This window comes from Schistocerca nitens, chromosome 3 (assembly GCF_023898315.1).
Source record: "Schistocerca nitens isolate TAMUIC-IGC-003100 chromosome 3, iqSchNite1.1, whole genome shotgun sequence".
In the NCBI taxonomy this organism is placed as follows: domain Eukaryota; kingdom Metazoa; phylum Arthropoda; class Insecta; order Orthoptera; family Acrididae; genus Schistocerca; species Schistocerca nitens.
This window is the reverse complement of record NC_064616.1, coordinates 400472715-400494195: the sequence shown is the minus strand read 5'-3', so window position 1 is coordinate 400494195 and position 21481 is coordinate 400472715. Positions and strand designations below refer to the sequence as shown.

At 39.6% G+C, this 21481-nt stretch overlaps 1 protein-coding gene across 4 annotated transcripts in view; it reads left to right on the top strand.

Moving 5' to 3' along the window:
• The window catches only part of LOC126248339 (uncharacterized), a 248644-nt gene that overhangs the window by 40286 nt on the left and 186877 nt on the right, over window positions 1-21481 (top strand). Inside the window, exon 2 of one of the 4 annotated variants that reach the window (XM_049949238.1) lies at window positions 19303-19371. The exons of the other annotated variants lie outside the window; for them this stretch is intronic. The gene's annotated coding sequence lies outside the window, so the exon portion shown is untranslated. The remainder of the gene's footprint in view (window positions 1-19302; window positions 19372-21481) is intronic. 4 annotated transcript variants of the gene reach the window in all.

Below are 21481 nucleotides of genomic sequence, written 5' to 3'. Positions count from 1 at the left end.
AATGGGTTGTTCAGAGCCGTCAGAAAAACGGTGCGCAAGGACTAATCCGACCCCGTATTGAGAGGCGTCCATGGCAAGAACAAGATGTTGGCCAGGTTGATAAGTAGCCAGGCACGGGGCCTGTTTCAGCATCGTCTTCAATTCCTGGAAAGCCTCATCGCATGACGCGGACCAGTGAAAAGGCACGTTTTTATGCAATAGGCGATGCAACGGCTGAGCCACCGAAGCAGCAGACGGTAAAAACTTGTGATAGTATCGATCGCAGCGACAGTTTGCTGAAGCGGACGAATACCATCCCGAGAGAGTTGAAACCCCAAGTATGTGATAGATGCCTGAAAAAATTGTGATTTCTGAAGATTACACTTAAGACCGGCAGTCTGTAAGACATGAAAAAGTGTGCGGAGGTTCTCAAGATGTTCTTCAGTGGTGGAGCCAGTGACAACAATGTCGTCCATGTAATTTATACACCCAGGGACAGGGAGCAATAATTGTTCCAAGAATCGCTGAAAGAGAGCAGGGGTGCTGGCAACCCTGAATGCCTGAATGGCAATCTTTGGTATTGATAGAGGCCGAAAGGCGTGTTAAGGACCAGAAACTGCTGGGAAGCAGCGTCTAGAGGAAGTCGATGATAAGCTTCAGACAGGTCTATTTTAGAAAAATACTGGCCTCCCGCAAGTTTAGTGAACAATTCTTCAGGTCGAGGCATGGGGTAAGTGTCGATGAGGCATTGCGCATTCACAGTGGCTTTAAAATCGCCACAGAGGCGAGTATCACCATTGGGCTTACCAACGACAACGACAGGAGAGGACCACTCACTGGAAGTGACAGGAAGCATGACCCCTGAAGCAGTGAGACGATCCAGCTCCCATTTTACCGATCACGAAGGGCCACAGGAATGGACCGAGCCCGAAAAAACTTAGGCCGAGCAGTCGGTTTGAGAGTGATATGAGCTTCAAAGTTGTTTGCACGGCCTAACCGAGGAGAAAAAAGGGACAAAAATGTCGTCAACAGGGAATTCAATTGAGCATAAGGAATAGCATCAGAGACGATATTGACAGAGTCACCTATGAAGAACCCAAAAACACGAAAGGCATCGAAACCAAAAAGATTCTTTGCGTTACTCTGGTCGACCACAAATATGGGAACAGTGCGAACGACGGATTTGTAAGATACCTCAGCATTAAATTGTCCCAAGAGAGAAATCTTCTGTTTATTGTACGTCCGTAATTGCCGAGTGACAGGTGATAGGAGTGGAGAACCCAACTGAAGATACGTCTGAGAATGAATTATAGTGACAGCAGAACCAGTATCCACCTGCATGGGAACACCCCAACCAAGGATGTGGACAGTGAGGAATAACTTCCCTGAAAGGGAAGAAGTGCAATTGACAGACAACACAGAAGCAGAATCAGCATCATGGTCATGAACATCATGTATACGGTCTGATTTGCAAACGGCAGACACATGGCCCTTCTTTTTGCAATTGTGACACACGGCCCAACGTTGGGGACAATCCTTCCGTGAATGTTTCGTAAAACACCGCGGACATGAAGGAAGTTGCCGGGGGTTTTGCTGCAGTTTCTTAGAGGGTTGTTTACGGTTAGGCCGAGGCTGCGTGTGCAAGCGTACTGCGGCCATGTCAGCCGGTGGGGACACACCGCATGCGTCGTCAACATCGCACAGAGGTTGTATTTCCCCGACGTCACCCCACGCCTCTATTTGCGCCCCAGCAGCGCGAGGAATTTCAAAAGACTGTGCAACGGATAGGACTTCATCTAAAGTCAGAGTTGCCTCACTTCTTTGTCGGGAGCCGACCGGATAATAGCATCCCATACCATGGAATCGGCGTAGGATTCCTTGTGAACGTCAGTAACAAATTGACACTTTCAACTGAGGCTGTGAAGTTCAGCAGCCCAAGCGTGATAGGATTGATGCGGTTGTTTTTGACAAGGATAAAAGGCAACATGAGAGTCTACCACATGTGTGTGCTTTTGAAAATAGACAGACAGAAGTGAGCACATTTGAGCAAAGGACAAAGACGCAGGATCTTTCAAAGGAGCCAATTGCAACAACAACCGATACATTTGAGGTGAAATCCATGAAAGGAACAGAGACTTACATGTTTGGCTGGCAGACAGTGGCTCATGTAGAGGACGCGCGTATTTGTGCGGCAGCACTTTGAATGATTGGCGAGTCACTACAGTTCCTTTAAAATGGTGTGGCTGATTTCCTTCCCCATCCTTGACACAATCTGAGCTTGTGCTCGTCTCTAATGACCTCGATGTTGACAGGATGTTGAGCCCTTCCTTCCTTTTCTTCTGTGATGTGCATGCAATGTCAGATCAGTGTATTCTTCATGCAATATTGAAAACTTTGATTTAAAAGTGAATTTATATATCCTAGGGACCATTCAAGTTATTAACCAGAGACTTGAATAGTGCTATCTTATTGTAAAAACAGACATAACGTCCGATGGGATACTGCAATCACTGGTTATACAATGTTACTTATAATCCATCTTGATTGCAAAAATGTTTAGTCACATGACCAGTTTTGCTTCCTCTAGAACCATCTTCAGATCTGAAACAATAATGATACTAATTTACTATTTCACAAATGCAAACCTTTTTCATCCTACTTGATCGACATCAAATGTACCAGAACATACCTGCAATTTCGATTACAGAAGTAACCCATCCACACACAGCAACCTTCACATGCTGTATCACATAAAATTGGTTGGCAGAATGCACATCATTTATATTAATTATAAAACTATTACTGACAGGTGGCGTCTGGTACATTTGTTACATTACATATGCACATACTGTATTAAGTAGGCTTTTGTAATTAACTTTTATCTCTAAAAATACTTAATTAAAATCTATAGACATCAAGGTTAAAATCTGTACTTGTCAAAATTAAAATACACAATAAAATTATCATTTTTGTATGATTTCTATGTCCATGGCACTGGTGTAGACTTGTTTTCCTCCATGGTCTGCTTCCATGGTTCCCACTATTTCGGTGTCATGCCACGTGCTGTTTAGTCGTTATTTCAACTTCTTTCAAAATGTTAAGAAACCGTCCCTTATGAGCTCTATGTAGGATGTCTAAATTTTGTTCAGAGTTTGTGACTGAGTGCTTTAAGGCAGCCATATGTGCCCCAAATGCTATTTTGTTTTGAGAGTAGGTGTGCTACCTGAATCTGGTTTCAAAGTTCCTTCCAGTCTGCCCTATGTATACTTAATACAGTATGTGCATATGTAATGTAACAAATGTACCAGATGCCACCTGTCGGTAATAGTTTTATAATTAATATAAATGACGTGCATTCTGCCAACCAATTTTATGTGACACAGCATGTGAAGGTTGCTGTGTGTGGACAGGTTACTCCTGTAATCAAAATTTCTGGTACATTTGATGTTGATCAAGTAGGATGAAAAAGGTTTGCATTTGTGAAATAGTAAATTAGTATCATTATTGTTTCAGATCTGAAGATGGTTCTAGAGGAACCAAAACTGGCCATGTGAATAAACATTTTTTGCAATCAAGACAGATTATAAGTAACATTGGATATCTTAGTGCTATTTGAAAGTGTTGTGAAAAATTTTATTCCAATCAGTGTACTAGAACAGACAAAATTAATCCAAAGATTTTTGTATGATTTAAGACTTGATATATGCATTCACAGTGGCATACATTATGCCACATGCATAATGTGGAAACTTTCACTCAGACATCATCTCCACTCAGTATACAGAAACATGATCAAAGATGGCTTATAATGAGTGATTGATATCACTAGACCACAAGCTCTACATACACTAGGGGTCAAGAAGGGAAGACATTCCTCTTGTCAAATGATCTTCAGTACAGGAAAAATTAGACATTATGTACTGCAAATGGACCATTCTTAGCTATTGACCTGTCACTTTGCTCTCCTGCTCTAGCTGAAACTGTCCTTTGGGAAGTGCCAGAGGACTTGTATTCCAGGGACCACTTTCCCATTTGCATCCACCTGCCAGACACATCAGCACCTGTCATCAAGCCATCTAAAGAATGTTGAAGAGAGCCAGCTGCATGGTTTACAGAAATTTGGCTATATCTGAGCACCAGTCTGAGACATGTAGAACTTGTCTCTATCCTGAAGTCATTCGTTGAACCTGGCAGGCAGCCAGTCCCTTGATGGAGCAAAGAGTGTCACTTAACTATCAGTGACAAGAGGGCAGCACTGCTAAAGTTCCATCTTAATCCATCTGCTTACAATCTTGCAGCCTTTCACATTGCTCAGAAAAAAGCTTTCTGTATTACCAGAGGAAGCAAAATGCAGTTCTGAAAAGAATTCTTGAGATTCCTTAAATGTTTTGCACCACCAAGAAAACCATGTTAATTGATGAGAAGGATCAATAGGAATGTTACACATGCCTTTTTTGTGACTATACAGGTCAGTGTTGTCAGATCACTACACCAGAAGCTGTGACCTAGATAATGATGTAATAAAACTAAACTCTGTCTGAACAGGGCTTGAAAGGCCCTAAGGTACTAACCAGCTACTGTGTCATCCTCAGCTGATAGGCATCACTTGAAGCAGATATGGAGGGACATGTGGCCAGCACACCACTCTGAGCCATTGTCAGTTTTCATGACCGGAGAGGTAGTGGTGTTATACATACAACAAATTACATTTAATGCCGATGAAGATTCCACATTCTGCCATGGCTGAGAATTAGCTGAGGGAACATGGTTGGAATTTAGCCCCATTTGTATTGAGGAGTTGATGCATTCACTATTGGTGGCTCACAACATAATACAATCTTGCAACCTTTCACATTGCTCAGGAAAAAGCTTTCTGTATTACCAGTGGAAGCAAAATGCAATCATGAAAATAATTCTTAAGATTCCTTAAATGTTTTGCACCACCAAAAAAACTCATGATAATTGATGAGAAGGATCAATAGGAACACATGCCAGGACTATGATATGATGCAGCATTTCAATATTAAGTCCAATAGTTATCTTGTCCTGTCTTTCAAGATAATGTAGTCTGAGCGGCAACACAATGGTCCTTGGAGGGAAGCAATCATGATCCCCCTCCTGAGACTCAGTAAAGACCACACCAGCCCAAATAGTTATTGCAGTGTAGCACTGACCATCTCTATAGAGGAGGCATTAGACTAAGCGGTCAAAAGCTGCTTAGTATAAACTCTCAAAGTCTGAATGCTTCTCAATTGAATCCAGTGTGGTTTCTGTCAGTATTACTCTACACACTAAACTGTTGAATGGGGTGTCAAGGATTTTCTTCCAATTTTAATGCAATGCTTCATTTCTGGGTGCTATTTTAGGTTCAGAATTGGCAATAGACCCCCAGAGTGACATACCCTCTGGTATTCCTAATCTATATAAATGATTGTGGAGACAATTTGAGTAACCTTCTTAGATTGTTTGCTGATGATGCTGTCATATACCATCTAGCAACGTCATTAAAAGATCAAAAACAATTCCAAAATGATTTAAAAAAGTTACCCGTATGATGCAAAAAGTGAGGACTGACTCTAAATAATGAAAAGTGTATGATCATCTGCATGAGTACTAAAAGGAATTCATTAAATTTTGTTTACATGATAAACGTTACAAATTTAAAGGCTGTCAGTTTAACTAAATGCCTAGGAATTACAATTATGAGCATCTTAAACTGAATCAATCACATAGAACAATGTTGCAGGAAAGGCAAACCAAATACTGTGTTTTATTGACAGAAAACTTAGGAGATGCAACAGGTCTATCACAGAGAGCCTTTGCTATGCTTGTCTGTCCTCTGTTAGAGTACTGCAGTGCAGTATGGGATCCTTACTAGATAGGATTGACAGAGGACATAAAAAAAGTTCAAGGAAAAGCAGCTCATTTTGTATTATCACAAAACAGGGGAGAGAGTGTCAAGGATTTGATATGCAAGTTGGGGTCGCAATCATTAAAACAAAGGCATTTTTCATTGCAGCAAGATCTTTTCATGAAATTTCAGCGTCCAGTGTTCCCCTCCAAGTGTGAAAATATTTTGCTGACACTTGCCTACATATGGAGAAATGGGAGCTTGAATAGAAAAATTTAAGTGTTTCTTTTTCCCACAAACTGTTTGACAGCGGAGCTGTAGAGAAATAGCTTGAAGGTGGTTCAATGAACCCTTTGTCAGGCACTTAAGTGTGCATAGCAGAGTAGTCATGTACATATTATGTGGATGGAATAGACCCAGGAGAATAGTATATCTCAGGGGACCATGTTAAGTGTTACCATTTTTGCAGTAGCCATTAAAAATATTGTGTCCACTATCAGGATCTGTATCTAGTGCTTTCTTTTTGTGGACAATTTTGCAATCTTTTGTTCATCCTCTTGTCTCAAGGATGATTGCTTAACACCTGCAACTAGCATTCAGAAATCTAGAATTATGAGCTGAAATCACAGACCCCAATTTTTCATATAAAAGTATTTTTGTCAATTTTAATAAAATACTTCATGTTTTTAACAATCCAAACTGGGACTGGAGGATACTATTCTTAGTGTCAAAGAATCAAAAAGTTCCTAGACCTCAGCTATGACAAGAAACTCACTAGGCTGCCACATCTGAAGCATTCCTGGGCAAGAACTCTCTTCTTAAAGTGCCTGTATTAGATACTAAGGGACAGAAATATCCTCCCTTTTCATATTTTACAAAACCTTTGTTTGGTTACATCTGGACTATTGCTGTACAGTATATGATTCTGTAGGACCATCCTAACCATAAAGCCCTTGTGCTCCGTTCACCGCAAAAGCATTAGACTGGCAATGGGAGCCTTTAGGGGAAGCCCCATACACCATCTCTGTACTGAGAATGGAGAACCACCTGTAATCATCTGACAGAAACACGGGGTTGTAGCAGCTGTCCTCACTGCCTAGTAGTGAGGCCAAGGCTTGTGTGGTTACTGTACCATTCACATATGATGTGCAGGAAGAATGTATAAACACCTCTGTGTGTGCTGTAATTAGTCTAATTTCGTCTTTGAAAACTGTGTGGAAGGGATACACAGAGGTTGTACTATATTCCTGGATTCTTCATTTAAAGCTGGTTCTTCAAACTTTTAAGTAAACTCCTGTGGGATAATTAACATCAATCTGCAAGTGTCTACCATGTCAGTTTTTACTGCACCTCTGTGATGCTCTCCCATAGTTTGAATAAACCTGTGGCCATTCATACTGATGTTCTTTGTATGTGTACTGTTAGTCCTATTTTGTATGAGTCTAACATATTTCATAAATATTATAGGGTAGGTAGCATGAGTATTTTGTAAGCAATCTTGTTTGTAGACTGATTACATTTTTACTAGTTTGCTACCAATGTACTGAAGTCTACCACTTGCTTTCCCTATGATGAAACTTATCTGGTATACAATTTCATATCTCTACAAACTGTTATACCCAGGTATTTGTATGAGTTGACATTACATTTGTGGCTCATTGTTATTGTAGAAGTTGGATACTACATTGTTACATTTTTTGAAGTACGCAGTTTTAAATTTCTGAACACCTAAAGCTAGTTACCATCTGTGCACCACTTTGAAATTTTGTTAAGATCTCAATGCATATCTGTGCAGCTTTTTTCAGATACTCCTTTGTTATAGATGACTGGTTCATCTGCAAAAAGTTTGAGATCAGTATTTATATTGTCTGAAAGGTCATGAATATAGAACGTTAGTAGCAAGTATCACAAAACGTTTCACTATGGTACACTTCGACATGGACCGTTTAAGGAATTTTGGAGTCCCTGTGAAGTCTGATTTTGCACTCCATACCCCCTCCCTCCCCTTTTCTACTTTTTTTCAAGAATGTGTTTTTATTTACACTTTGTGTATATGATTTTTGTGATTATATACACTGAGGTGTCAAAAGTCATGGGATACCTCCTAATATCGTGTCAGACCTCCCATTGCCCAGTGGCATGGACTTATTCCGTCACTGGAAGCCCCCTACAGAAATATTGAGCCATTCTGCCACTATAGCTGTCCATAATTGTGAAAATGTTGCTGTAGCAGGATTTTGTGCACAAATTGAACTCTCAATTGTGGCCCGTAAATGTTTGATGGGATTCATGTCAGGCAGTCTGGGTGGCCAAATCATTTGCTCCAAATTGTTTTTATGAAACCAATTAGGAACAACTGTGGCCCAGTGACATGCCGCATTGTCATCCATAAAAATTCCATCAGAGTTTGGGAACATGAAGTCTATGAATGGCTGCATATAGTCTCCAAGTAGCCAAACATAACCATTTAAAGTCAATGATCAGTTCAGTTGGACCAGAGGACTCCAGTCAAGTTCATGTTAACACAGCTCACACCATTATGGAGCTATCACCAGCTAGCCCAATGCCTTGTTGACCACTTGGGTCCACGACTTCATGGGGTCTGCACCATCCTTGAACCCTACCATCAGCTCTTAACAAATGAAACTGGGACTCACCTGACCCAGTCATGGTTTTCCAGCTGTCTAGGACCCAACCCAATATGGTCATGAGCACAGGAAATGCACTGCAGATGACGTCGTGCATCGGTCATCTGCTACCATAGCACATTAGCACCATATTTCACTGCACTGTCCAAATGGATATGTTCGTTGTACATCCCACGTTGATTTCTTCTGCAGTTATTCAGTGCAATGTTGCATGTCTGTTAGCACTGACAATTACGAAAATGCCACTGCTCTCAGTCATTAAGTGAAGGCCGTTGGCCACTGCATTGTCCATGGTGTGAGGTAATGCCTGAAATTTTGTATTCCCAGCACACTCTTGACACTGTGGATTTCAGAATACTGAATTCCGTAACAATTTCCGAAATGAAATGTCCCATGTATCTAGCTCCAACTAGCATTCCACATTCAAAGTCTGTTAGTTCCCACTGTGTGGCGATAATCACATCAGAAACGTTTTCATATGAATAACCTGAGCAAAAATGACAGCTCTGCCAATGCACCACTCTTTTATACCTTGTGTGAATGATACAGCTACCATCTGTGTAAGTGTGTTTTGCTATCCCGAGACATTTGTCACCTCAGTGTATGATAGCTTACCTGTGACTTCACACGGGCGAAGGAGTTGTTGATAAAAACACATTTTAATTTAATAATTTTTTTAAATATACAGTGTAATGTGCTAAAGTTTGAGTCGTGCAAATGCTGTATCGTCTCTGTTTTTTTATGGGAATGTGACAGGGCTGCTGCCCTGGCAAGATTGTCAGTTGGCTTTGCTGTGTTAGATGCATGCATTAAAATATGCACAACAGTACCAGAAATATACACTGAAACCAGGAAAATACATACCAAAAATATACGAATATACACTTCAAATGAACGAACCTATACCTAAAACCAGCACAAAATAGAACTGGAAAAATAGGAATCTAACAATTTGTTAGGCATTTCTAACATTACAGTAATACTAAACCAATTCTGATATGATTTGAGTTGTGTCTGTTGTAGTAAATTGCTAAATATCTTTTCCAAATCTCTCAGAAAAGCATTCCTTACATCTGTCAAAGCAGTTTTCACATTTTGAAATGTAGCCTCTGTGTTGCATTTTGTTAAGAAATAGAACTTCATTGCTGCACTGATACTTGTAAAGTAATCCTCAAAAAGTATGTCCAGGATCATAATGTCTGATGTCATATTTTCTTTAACTCGTACATTTAACAGCAAGCATATGTGTCAATATTGTAATGTATTTAAAAAAATTACTTACAATATTTCATATAAATTTAGGAAACCACAGATTACTACAGATATTGTAACAGCTGTAACAATTGTGAGTCCCATTGTAATTTTTATTTTTTAAGAAGCAAAAAGTGAGTAGTTCGGTTCCTGACCTGTTTTTACAACCAAGACAAGGAGCTGGTGAGAGCTGTCATAGAAATAAACTTGATTTATATGCATTCTCAAATTTTATTTTCGTGATTCTTTATCACTGTTTTTCACAACATAATAGTAAAAGTTCACAATGGTTCCAAGCAAAACTTGAATGACCAGGTAGTGATAACTGTTACATGCACTGCTTTAACCATGCAAAATATGCCCAACTTCTCGAAGTCAAGCTAACATACAACCTGTCTTTTCACTGCTATTATGGTAAGACTTCTTAAGTGCTCATTGTACATTGAAGATCTCAGATAGTTTTTAATGATCTTTACTGTGGAAGAACTATGATCTGCAGAGACTACAGACACACATTCAATTATTACATTCAGGAAAACATCTTGTAAGTTGTATAATTTTCAATGTGATAGGGTCTGCAGCTGCGATGAAATTTTTGAATGATTTCATGATGCCTTCAGCTGCCACTCTCTTTATTTCATGCATGAATTTTGACCTTAGGCCATTTTGAAGTATTTTATGGATTATTTTTTAGTAATAAATTATGCCATGTATGTATATGCTCCTATGACTCCATGTCATGCTCATAAAATAAATTACAGAGTTTTCAAGCTATTTTAGGAGCACGTTACTTTTGAGCAGTTGTGGCAAAGGTTTGCCTAGAGTACTTGAAAGTGGACTAAGGCTGAAACTGTACAATTGCACATGAAATAAAGATCATGGCAGCTGAAGGCATCATAAAATCATTAAAGAATAGTCTTGTAAGTTATTTTTGAACATGTGCTGAAGTACTTCTGAACATGTGTTGGCAGTTTGTGGAAGCATAGAGACAACAATTCCATTTCATTCACAAGCTCCTGTGAATTTATGTCTTCTGACTGCATTTTAGGGTTTCTCAAGGCATCTGCAAGATTTCTGTATCCTCTGTTGAGATCGTACTTCTTTTTTGCCAAGTTATTAATTTCACAAATAATACTCAGCATACCACAGCAGTTACTGAGCTGCTGAAACCTTTCCTTCAAAGACATAATAGTGGTGTCTACCACAACACAGAAGAAGTTTACTGAGGCAATGCACACACTCTTGAAAGCCGTGCATGTTAACAGTGTGTTGTAATTCCGGGAGAGTGTGCCACAAAAGAGCAATACTGTGAACTTCCACTAGAACCTGCCGTGGGCAAGTGCCTATTTAAACCCTGCTGTGCTGCACTCAGTTATCACTGTATAACTACTTTCATACATTTGCCTTATCTTATTGTGTTCAGTGTATGTTATGGTGATTAGCTTACATGTCAATGTCTAACAAAGTTGTACAAACATTCTTGCTTGTATTGTGTATCCTACGTTACAGCATTTATCCTTAAGCAATTCTGTTCCTCTGAAATGGTTTCATCCTTACTTTCATAACAAAACTGCATTTTAAGAGGTCCAGATTTTGATTTTGTTAACTTGACAATGTTTCCTAAAGCTACAACAAATTCCTCTGCTTCTTCCTTAGCCTTTCAAAACTGCTGGCTCTATACTTTTCATTACCACTAAGTGCTGATTTTATTAATTTTACTATAGTGTCTAATTGCGTACTTTCTTGCTGAACTGCACTACTGACTCTGTTGTCATTGCAAAGGACACAATGCCATACTGCAGCACACAAAGAAAGCTTACAGCTTATAATTTCCTCAAAGAGACTAGGTACTTCACTGAAACACACTGAATCATTTTTGCAATTGTTCTTTAACTCTGCTATTGCAAGTCTTATGTTATTAAGCTCAGATCTCACAATCCAAACACTTTCAGTCCAAGCCTACCATCTTGTGTCACACAGTGTCTTCAGAGTTAGATGTACATGATTTTGAGTACTTGTCAGTATTTTACAGAGGCATGAAGTAAAGTGAACAATATTTGATCCACACCAAAAAATGTCATGCAATTACAGATGATTGAACTGAATCACTAACAACCAAGTTCAAACAATGAGCACAGCAAGGGATATAATGAGCTCTTGAGTTTTCTTTGATGATACAAGCTTTAGTACCATTCCTCATTCCCTTCATGTTGCTTCCATTGTCATAAGATAATCCCCACATTATGCCAAGATTATGTAGTATCTGAAGCAACAATTCTGTGAGACACTTCCCAGCAGCATCACTGGCTTAAAAAAACTTGTCAGTTGCAACTGGTTTTGAAAACACATCTACCATAATTAAAACCAATGTTAATCGCTCCTTGTGGCTTAAATCTGGTCTAGAGTCCAATATTATTGAATAATATTAGTTTTTGAGTATGGTATTCTTCATGATAGATACAATCTCCTCAGAAATTAGGGTAATGATTTCATTTTATATGCCCTTACTTAAGTAAGTAACAATTCTCCAAAGTTTAGCCACACAGTTAGTATGATCCTTTAATATGTGATTGAACTTGGCCATTAATAATCTACTGGCCCCCCAAAAAGTTTCCCTTACCTCAATTTCCCAACATTTCATGGTCACCTCTTACAGGAAGATTTCTTTCGCCAAGGAAACAGATGATGAAAAATAAACGTAACACAACCAATCAGCACCTCTTTTCTTTCTGATCAGTTTGATTTTGAGTTGCCTGATCCATTAACTTTGAATTTTTAATTCTCTGTGAAAACTCTTTCCACTTGCACATTTCAGTAATATGGTTGCAGGACAGTTAGTGGTTAGAGAGGATTTTTGACAAGCGTTACAGTCACTTAAACCTTCTTATGAGAGAGCCAGCATTCAAACAAAACAGCTTGCAATTAAAGCAATACACAGCATCTTTTGTTTGAAGATATACAAGCTCTGTTTGCTTCACTTTCTCATCATTTGAAAGATGATGGAAGGAATGAAAAACAGTAAAACACCTTTTTGACAGGAAATTTTAAATTTTTTTCATTAATATCTTGCAGACCTTCCTTAATTGCTCTTATCCTAAAATTTTCATTTGTAATATTTGGCCAGGTTCCCAGATCACTAAGATCATCAACTACTTGAAGGCCATTACCTTCCTAAGATAATTTTCTTTCTTAATAGTGATATTGGCCTGCTCTGTTTTTTTCTGCAGTAACACTATCACAAGCTATTTCTACTAGTGAAACAGTTTCATCAGTCACTAGTTCTTATTTGCACAACATGCACAATTCTTCAGCATTATTAGCTGCTCTAGCTTTAGTAACACTATATTCTTTCATATCACACTGTACATTCACAAAAACATTGTCAGTTTGGTTAAAAAATTCTTTTAATGAAGCCTTTTACTGCAATTGCTCTTTTAGGATCTCACACCAATATTTTCTTTTTTTGGCTCCTGACAAGAAGTAATGATCCATTCTACACTCTTGCATAAACCAAATCACAGGCTCCAATAGCACTAGAAATAGGCACATGGACTGTGTTTGCATTCCACACCTGATGGGGATGCTGAACCAAGATACCAAAAACATTAGGCCCTTTACCTGAACATGTCCAGTCCATGGATTGGCAGTGGTATTGCTAAACCACAAGACAGCCATAAGGGTTGAGGGCTGTCACTACAGGCTACCTGTCGATCTCAGCCTTCACACCACACTTTACATAGCATTGTAGGCAAAAAGCTGTACACCACTGGTTGATGATACCAAATATTTCTGGTATTTTTGCACAAGCTGGTGGCTGATTGGGAGAGAATGGAAATCTGTACTGTCATAGGCTCACATGGAGGATGTCTACCATGGTATTCATCAAAGCTATCCAGTTCAAGGAAAATTAGAATGAACAATCAAGGTGCACTTGACAGTGGAACTAGTCTGAATGGAGCCTATTAACATTCTAAATTTGAAGAATTTGTTTATTTTATTTATTTTTTGTTTAACAGGAAACCAAATTGTAGGTTAAGTAAAGACAGATTTTGACACATTGTGGCAGGGCTCTCTCAAGCTTGGGGCTCCCCATGATGGTGGTTCTTAGGTTAGCATTAAACCAGCAATGCACTGGAAGTTACTTCTACATCTGTCAAGGACTCTCCATCCAAAATAACATGCTATGTCTTCCTTGACTAAAAAAATCTTCAATCTAGTCATAAATTTCATTTGCTACCCCATATTACCAGATTTTCAGTAATAAGTGTAGGTGTGGTACTGAATCACATGCTATTCAAAAGTCAAGAAATACTGCATTTTCCTGACTGCCTCGGTCTGTGGGTTTCACAGTGTCATGTGAGAAACGCAAGACCTGGGTTTTGCATAACCAATGTTTTCAGAATCTGTGTTCATTGGCATAGAAGAAGGAATTCTGCTTGAGATACCTCATTATATTTGAGCTCAGAATATGTTTTAAGATTCTGCTACAAATGATGTCAGAGATACTGGATGGTAGTTTTGCAGATCTCTTCTGCTACCCTTTATATAGGTGAGTCTGACCTGTGCTTTCTTCCAACCACTGAGCATGGTGTTTTACTTATAGGGTCTATGCTAGATTATGATAAAAAGAAAGGCTAATTCAGCCACAAATTTAGCACAGAATTTCATCAGAATACCATTGGGCACTGGAGCTTTGTTCAGTTTTAGAGATTACAGCTGTTTCTCAACACCACTGACAGAATATCTATATTACTCATTTTTGCAGTGATGTGAAAATTAAACTGGAATAATATTCATAATTTTCCTTTGTAAAGGAACATTTGTAGATGGAGTTTAGCATTTCTGTTTTTGCTTTGCTACCCCCAATTACATTTCCTGTCTCATCCATGAGTGTCTAGACATTAACTTTGGTACCAATAATAGCCATAGGTATAGTCAGAATTTCTGCGGGTTTTTTGAGGAATTCTGGTAAGATCCTGCGAAGGTAGTAATTGAAGGATTAATGCATGGACCTTTTGGGAGCCAAATGTGTTCCATTCAGTATCTCTGGATCATTAGTAGTCTCTGTTTCTTTAGAAGTTGCTTTGCAGTATCTGTATATCGTCCCTCCCATGATATGTGTGTCTACTAGGTACACATCTGTCCAGTCCATGGGCAACTATACTTTTAAACTTGAACCACACATATTCTGTATGCTCCTTTCCACAGCTATACATTCCAAGTTTCACAAAGGGATATGACACTACTGCTTTGTTATATAGTTTTCAGAACATTTAAATTGTTCTAATTGTTTTAGTTGATCTTTGCACTTTGGTAATCATTGTTACTACAACATCCTCTTGATCACTGATACCAGTTTCATTGTGGACAACCACAAAGAGACATCATTGCCCACCACTTTGCAAAACAGTAGTTATCCCAGTTGATTGTTGTATGATGAAAAGTCTGCCTTGATGATGATAGTATGATTGGAAAACTTGTGTAACAGCCAATTGAGATTTTCTGTGCAGTTTTGGGTTACACGTGGGGGTGAGTATGGTGGTTGATAGAAAGATCCAATTATACATTTATTGTTGTGGCCTGAATAAAGTATTTTCTTCTTGCTGTGACTGTGGTTCTTTGATTGCTGTGGGAAAAGTCTCATCAAACTAGAAAACATTAAATATTAGTTCACTTTATTACAGAAATTAATGACAGATTTACTTGACTTTGACACAGTTGCTCTTGACCTCAGCGTAAAGGTGCTGCTACACTGAGAGAGAAGGCATGTCTTTGGAAGTGTTTCCCATAGGTTGTTGCAGATTGCGGTGAGCCCTCACTAATGTCTGCAGTATCAATTTGCGTTGCCAACTGTGTGGCACTGCGATCTCTAGATGATACCACATTCCTTCTTCCCCCCCCCCTCCCCCCCCCCCCGAACCACCTTCACACTGTTATTGTGTAGGGCAGATGCACATGTTTACAGTGAGGGGAGGGGGGGGTAGGGACTGCATGGGGGTGCAGATTATGAGGCAGGGAGGGTAACTATGGCTGATGGTGGCTCCCTGCTCATAGCCTGGTATCTAGTGTGCAGGAATCCTGAAACATCAGATGCAGGGTGCACGCCTGCATCCTGAGACACAAGCATTGTGGTCGGCTGGACAGTGAGGGGATGTCCTGAGGTGGTGTGGATGACATTCCAGGGATGGCATGTCCCTGGACATTGGTATGGGCAGTTGGGCTGGGCAAACCATTCAGCTTCACCATTAGACTGTGAGTGAAATGGTGCTGTGTGTGCCACTGGTGGCACAGAATTGTTGGAAATCAGCTGATGTGATTTGTGGTCCATTATCAGAGATAATGACCTCAGGAAGACCTTAAAGACAAAAAATAGAAGACCTGCAGCAGTGGTGAATGTCATGGGGACAACAAAAGGAAACTTACTGTAAGCACCTACCACTAAAGGCTGCGTCACCTAGGACAGCACTTCCATGCATAGAGGTGAAGCAGAAAGGAAGCATTGGGGGGGGGGGGGGGGGGATGAGAACTATGCATGCATGGCAGCAGAGAGGGGGCAAACAAAGTCCATGTTGCTGAACTGTGTTGCTGCGGACAACAATCAGGCTTGTTTGCCTACGGTATATTGTATTGTATGTTCAACTCTATGAGGGGAATGATAAATATTAAAAACAATTTCAATTAAAGTCAGACTCATTTGCCTATGGTACATTGTATAATATGTTCAGATGTATGAGGGGAATAATAAATATTAAAACCAAAAGTCTACATTGTAATACCATCGTCACTTCTATATGAGTCAGTTTCCGAATAATCTGATTGTAAATTTACAATGATAGGTTCAAAGCGTATATCCATCATCACTCCCCTGTCAATTTCTTCTTTCTGAAGCTCTTGAGCATCTGCACAGACTGTGCCTACGCTAAAGTTGGGATGTCGTCTATTGCCTCATGCACAAGCGATTCAATGTATGTCATAGCCTTAAAACCCTCTGCCCACTACTTTAAAACCCTCTGCTCAACTTAATTCCATGGGGCTACACTGGCAATGATGTGAGGGTAAATGCAAAACTATGTGACCCCATTCACATGCAAGGTAGTCATGTTTGTATGTTCTGTCAGGTGACTTGTATAAATTAACAAGCTGCAGGAGATCGGCACTAGTCTGGGTTATATTTGCTTAATATTTTTATTTTTAAGCCAGGGAAAAAAATCCACTTTTTTCATGTTTGTACTTGGTGTTTACTCTGTAACAGTTGAATTATAACTGGCAATGACCGACTTCGAAGTAAAGGTATGACAAGAATTGTGAATCACGTCACGAAACTGACAGCATTCATTTCCGAATGGTAGTCACTGCTGTTTTTCTTACACATAAATACAAGTTTATTCCCAGAAACAAAACCAGAAGAAGAGTCAGCATGCAGAATAATTATATGAGGACCAATTCCTATGAGAACTTTAATACTGCCACTACTCATTTTCCAGCAGATCTTCCTGGAATGATTCTAACTGACTAATACACTATTGAACTATCTCCTTCTCTTGTATTGTGAATCCTTATGTGGGATATAGTTCATGCTGCACCTATGGCACTTCTTTGAACTAAAGACTCTCTTCTTAACATATCTGGAACCAACGTCTTTTAAAATTCTTCACATTGACGAAGCTCTTACCATTGAAGCCTGCATAACTGTAACACGTTTTTGTGATGTTGGCCATTCATCATTCATATGGAGCACTTTTTTTAAGTCGTTGTTAAAACTATCCATTTATGTTACAGGTTCCTTGAGATTTTGATACTTTCTAGGTCACACAAAACCAACTTTTTCTATGGTTCCTACAGCTCTGACACTTTCGTTTACAGTTCTCTTGCTGACACCACATGGTTCTGGAGTCTGCTCATGTGTTTTCAGATATCAACAGAAAGAAATCTGCTTTCAAATTCACATTTGAAAAAGTTATAAATACGGTAAATAATCCCCCTTGCCTGGTTGTGAAGCACTTCACATTTATTGCCGTCACCTGACTTTACTTTTAATCACACTTAAACATTTACATCTACACATACACAGCTATACTGCTGGGAAAAAAAAAAAAAAAAAAAAAAAAAACTGACAGTTGATTGAAAAATTTGGTTGTTGCAAAGTGCGGCAACAGTGCAGCATGTAGGAGCGAGAGTCTCACTCTCTCGCTGTAACTCTGCTAGCCACTCGGAAAGAGAATATATATTATTGGCTACCAGTGGCTAGTGGAGGGGTATGTGCAGAATGGCTGAAAATCGAGCCGCCGCCTTACATGACATGAACAATAACAACCATCACATGTTCCAGAATTGATCCACAAAATATATGAATGTGCTGCCACAGTCCATACATATGTGGTCACTCAAAAAAGAGTTGCAACAGAGCTGACTTATTTTCTGCACAAACTTCTCAACAAGTGGTCATTAGCTGAATCTGAGCATCCATGCCCTGCCATGTACAATGATGGTACGCGAGTTGATTCATGCGAACTGTGCCACAATGACCTTTGTGCAATAAAGACAGAACTTCCTGCTGTAGGGATGGATGAATCACAACCCATGTGTCATGATTCTGCATATGCAATAGCAGAACACCTGATCATGTGAAAAGTGTGTGAAGGTGCGAAAAATCGTATAGCACCACTGGGTAGGGAATTTCTTTCAAACAGTGTGGCCACCCATGGCACATGTATTGCAAAAGAATTTGAAGAGCTTTGTCAGAACCAGTTGCCATTGCACCACACCAAATGTCGACAGGAAAATTCTGAAGACCTTCAGTATCCTGAGAATCAATTTGAAAACATGATTCCTCATAAAAATCAAATGCTGTGTCAGTACTGACCAGTAATGAACACAACATGTCAGCCTTTAATGGCATGCAGTGGTCCTGTACGACAACTCATACTGATAATTAGACAATATCAGAGCTCATCATTGCAGTTTTTGTGCTGTCCAAGGTGGGACAGGCTTGACAGAATTGAACAAGACCCTCAGAGGCTGATGATATGCCAGCAGATTGAACGTCTGGTGAAGTTTTGTAATACCATAGATGACAGCAAGTGCCTCTTTTGAAAGTTGACTTTAGCTACACTGCACTTTGCTAAGAGTTTTTGAGGCAAAAGCAATTAAGTGAATCAAACATCTATAACTTAACAGTGCCACTTTCGATTGTTGAAATGCAGACTGGCATTTCTTGGACAACACAAAAGGAACATTTTTCTGGTGCAGCTGGTTAATCAGAGCAGCAATTTGCACAATATTAGGAATAAATTTTGTGTAGTAGGTGAGCTTTGCCTTGAGTTATTGGGGCTCCTTAATGTTATGGGGTGCTGGCAGAAGCCAAGGACAATGTACTGGGTGTGTACCCTGTGCATTTATTATATGACCTAAATAGTTCAGTTCTTCCTGGAAGAAGGAGCACTTTTCCTTGTTGCACTTTAAGCCAGCAGCAGAAAGAACTTGACACAAATAGTGTAAATTTGGTAAATGTTTAGCAGGAGTAACGTCCAGACAGTTACTATGAGAATGGACTTTTGCTATTACCTGTTCCAGGAACCTCTGAAAAAGTGCAGGAGCTGAAACACTTCCAGATGATGACCTTCAAAACTGAAACAAACCTGAGTGAGTGTTTATCACAAAGTATTGCTTGGACTGTTCGTCCAGCAGTAATTGTACATATGCCTCTCGCAAATCTGTTTTTGAAAAATGTCTGCCCTGTCCCAGTCTCTCCATCAGTTCCTCCAGACATGGAAGAGGAAAAGAATCCATGACAGTTTGTGGGTTTACTGGTGCTTTCAAATCACCGCACAAAGATAAACCATCTGAAGGCTTTTTCACAATAATCAAGGGTGCTGTCCATTACCTAGCTGAAATTGATTGGACAACCCCATTACCATGCATGTTTGCAATTCATGACCAGCTTGCTCACGTAATGAATAGGAAACAGGTCTTATGTGAAAAAATCATGGCTGTGCATCGTTCTTCACAGTGATGTACACGTCAAAGCATTTTTCCCTTCATTTACCTGGTTCAAAGAGTTCCTTGTACTTACTACACAAGTCAGAAACATTAGTGTGAGCCACATATCATTTTTAGTGCATAAGTTGAAAAAAATCAAATAAATGTAACCCAATATGTTTGCACTATTTTTAGACTTGAGTACATGAAAAGAAACACACTTTGTCACTCTCTAGAAAGTTTATGGTGAACTACACAAGCCAGGGATTGGAATTTCTTGTCCGTTATAGGCAGACAAAATAGAAGTAGACTGCTGTAGCAGTGGGCTATGGATTATGTCATATGTGTTTTTATTTCTCAGGGAAATAGAAGCACCTGTGTCCAACTGCAACTTAATTGTCTTATGTTCCACTTTTAAATGAACAAAACGTTTGTTCACTCAGCTGTGTATTGCAGTGGAAGAATTGTGCGATGCAGAAGTGCTTGGTTTGGCTCATACCTTAGTGAAAGGTGTCACCTGCACTGTGAACACTTGCTGATAGTGAAGCTGTGGCCACCACTCATTACCACAACGGTGGCTGTCGGCCTTGCCCTGCCTGCTTCATAAACATACAATTTGAATGTGACCTTCACATCCACAATGAAAGCAACTAGCATTACAGCACAATCTTTCTGATCATGCCACGAAAATCACTGAGAATACAAGAGTACAACTTTCTCCCAGAGTTTTGTAACACATGTTATGTACTATGAGACTGAAAGTTTTTACTTCTGCTGTGCTTACTGTTTGTCTTATCACTATTCTTAATTACTTCAACATTATTCTGTACATGAGACTCAGTGTCTGATGCACTACAAACAAAAGAAATACGTGGAGGCTCAGAATCAACCTCAGTTGAGTCCGCATTTTATTTGAATTCCACTATGGACAGAAATGTTTTTAAATAAGGGTCTGATAGTTTGAGAATTGCAGTGCAAATGCATGTGTCTAACACATTCTGAGTAATAGCACCATGTAACATGATGCCACTATAATTAATTCCACATGAGCACTTACACTTGCAGTGTCTGGTAAGACCTCTGAGTTCCTCTATCCACTATTTGTCTGAGCAGGCTGCTGCTCCAGAAGAAAAAATTTAAACAGTGCAGCAGTCATAATACTCATCTTGCAGTTTCACAAGATCATTGTATGTGAATGTCCAACGGCTTAGTTAAGTGGTTATGTGCTTTTGTACCATGCAGCAGGTCCAGGTTCGATTCCCAGCTGGGTTCGAGAATTTCTCCACTTATGGATTGGGTGCTGTGTTGTCCTTATCATCTCATCACCACCGACATGCAAGTCACCCAATGTGGCATCACCTGAAATAAGACTTTCAATCCTGCAGCCAAACTTCCCCAGATGGGGCCTCCCGGCCAACAATGCCACACAACCATTTCATTTTTTTCATTGTGTATGACTTACGCAGGAACAGTTTCGGCTCACAGTTTCACTCAGAGTGGACAATAAGTAAGCATTGCACTCCATACCTGTTATTTTGTAGGCGATGAAGTACACCTCTAATTGTTCCTTGTAGTCTGACTATTTTTCATCTTGGCTGTGGTATGGACAGAATTTGGGAACAGTTACTAGCAACAGTGATGCTTCTTTCTGCACTACGGGTGTCAGTTGTCCAACAGTGAGCAGCAGGCTTTCTATGTGCCATGCCTCGAACTGTGCAAGTTTGGTTAGAGACATATCCTGTGACATCTCAAACATGAAAACTAGTACCCACAC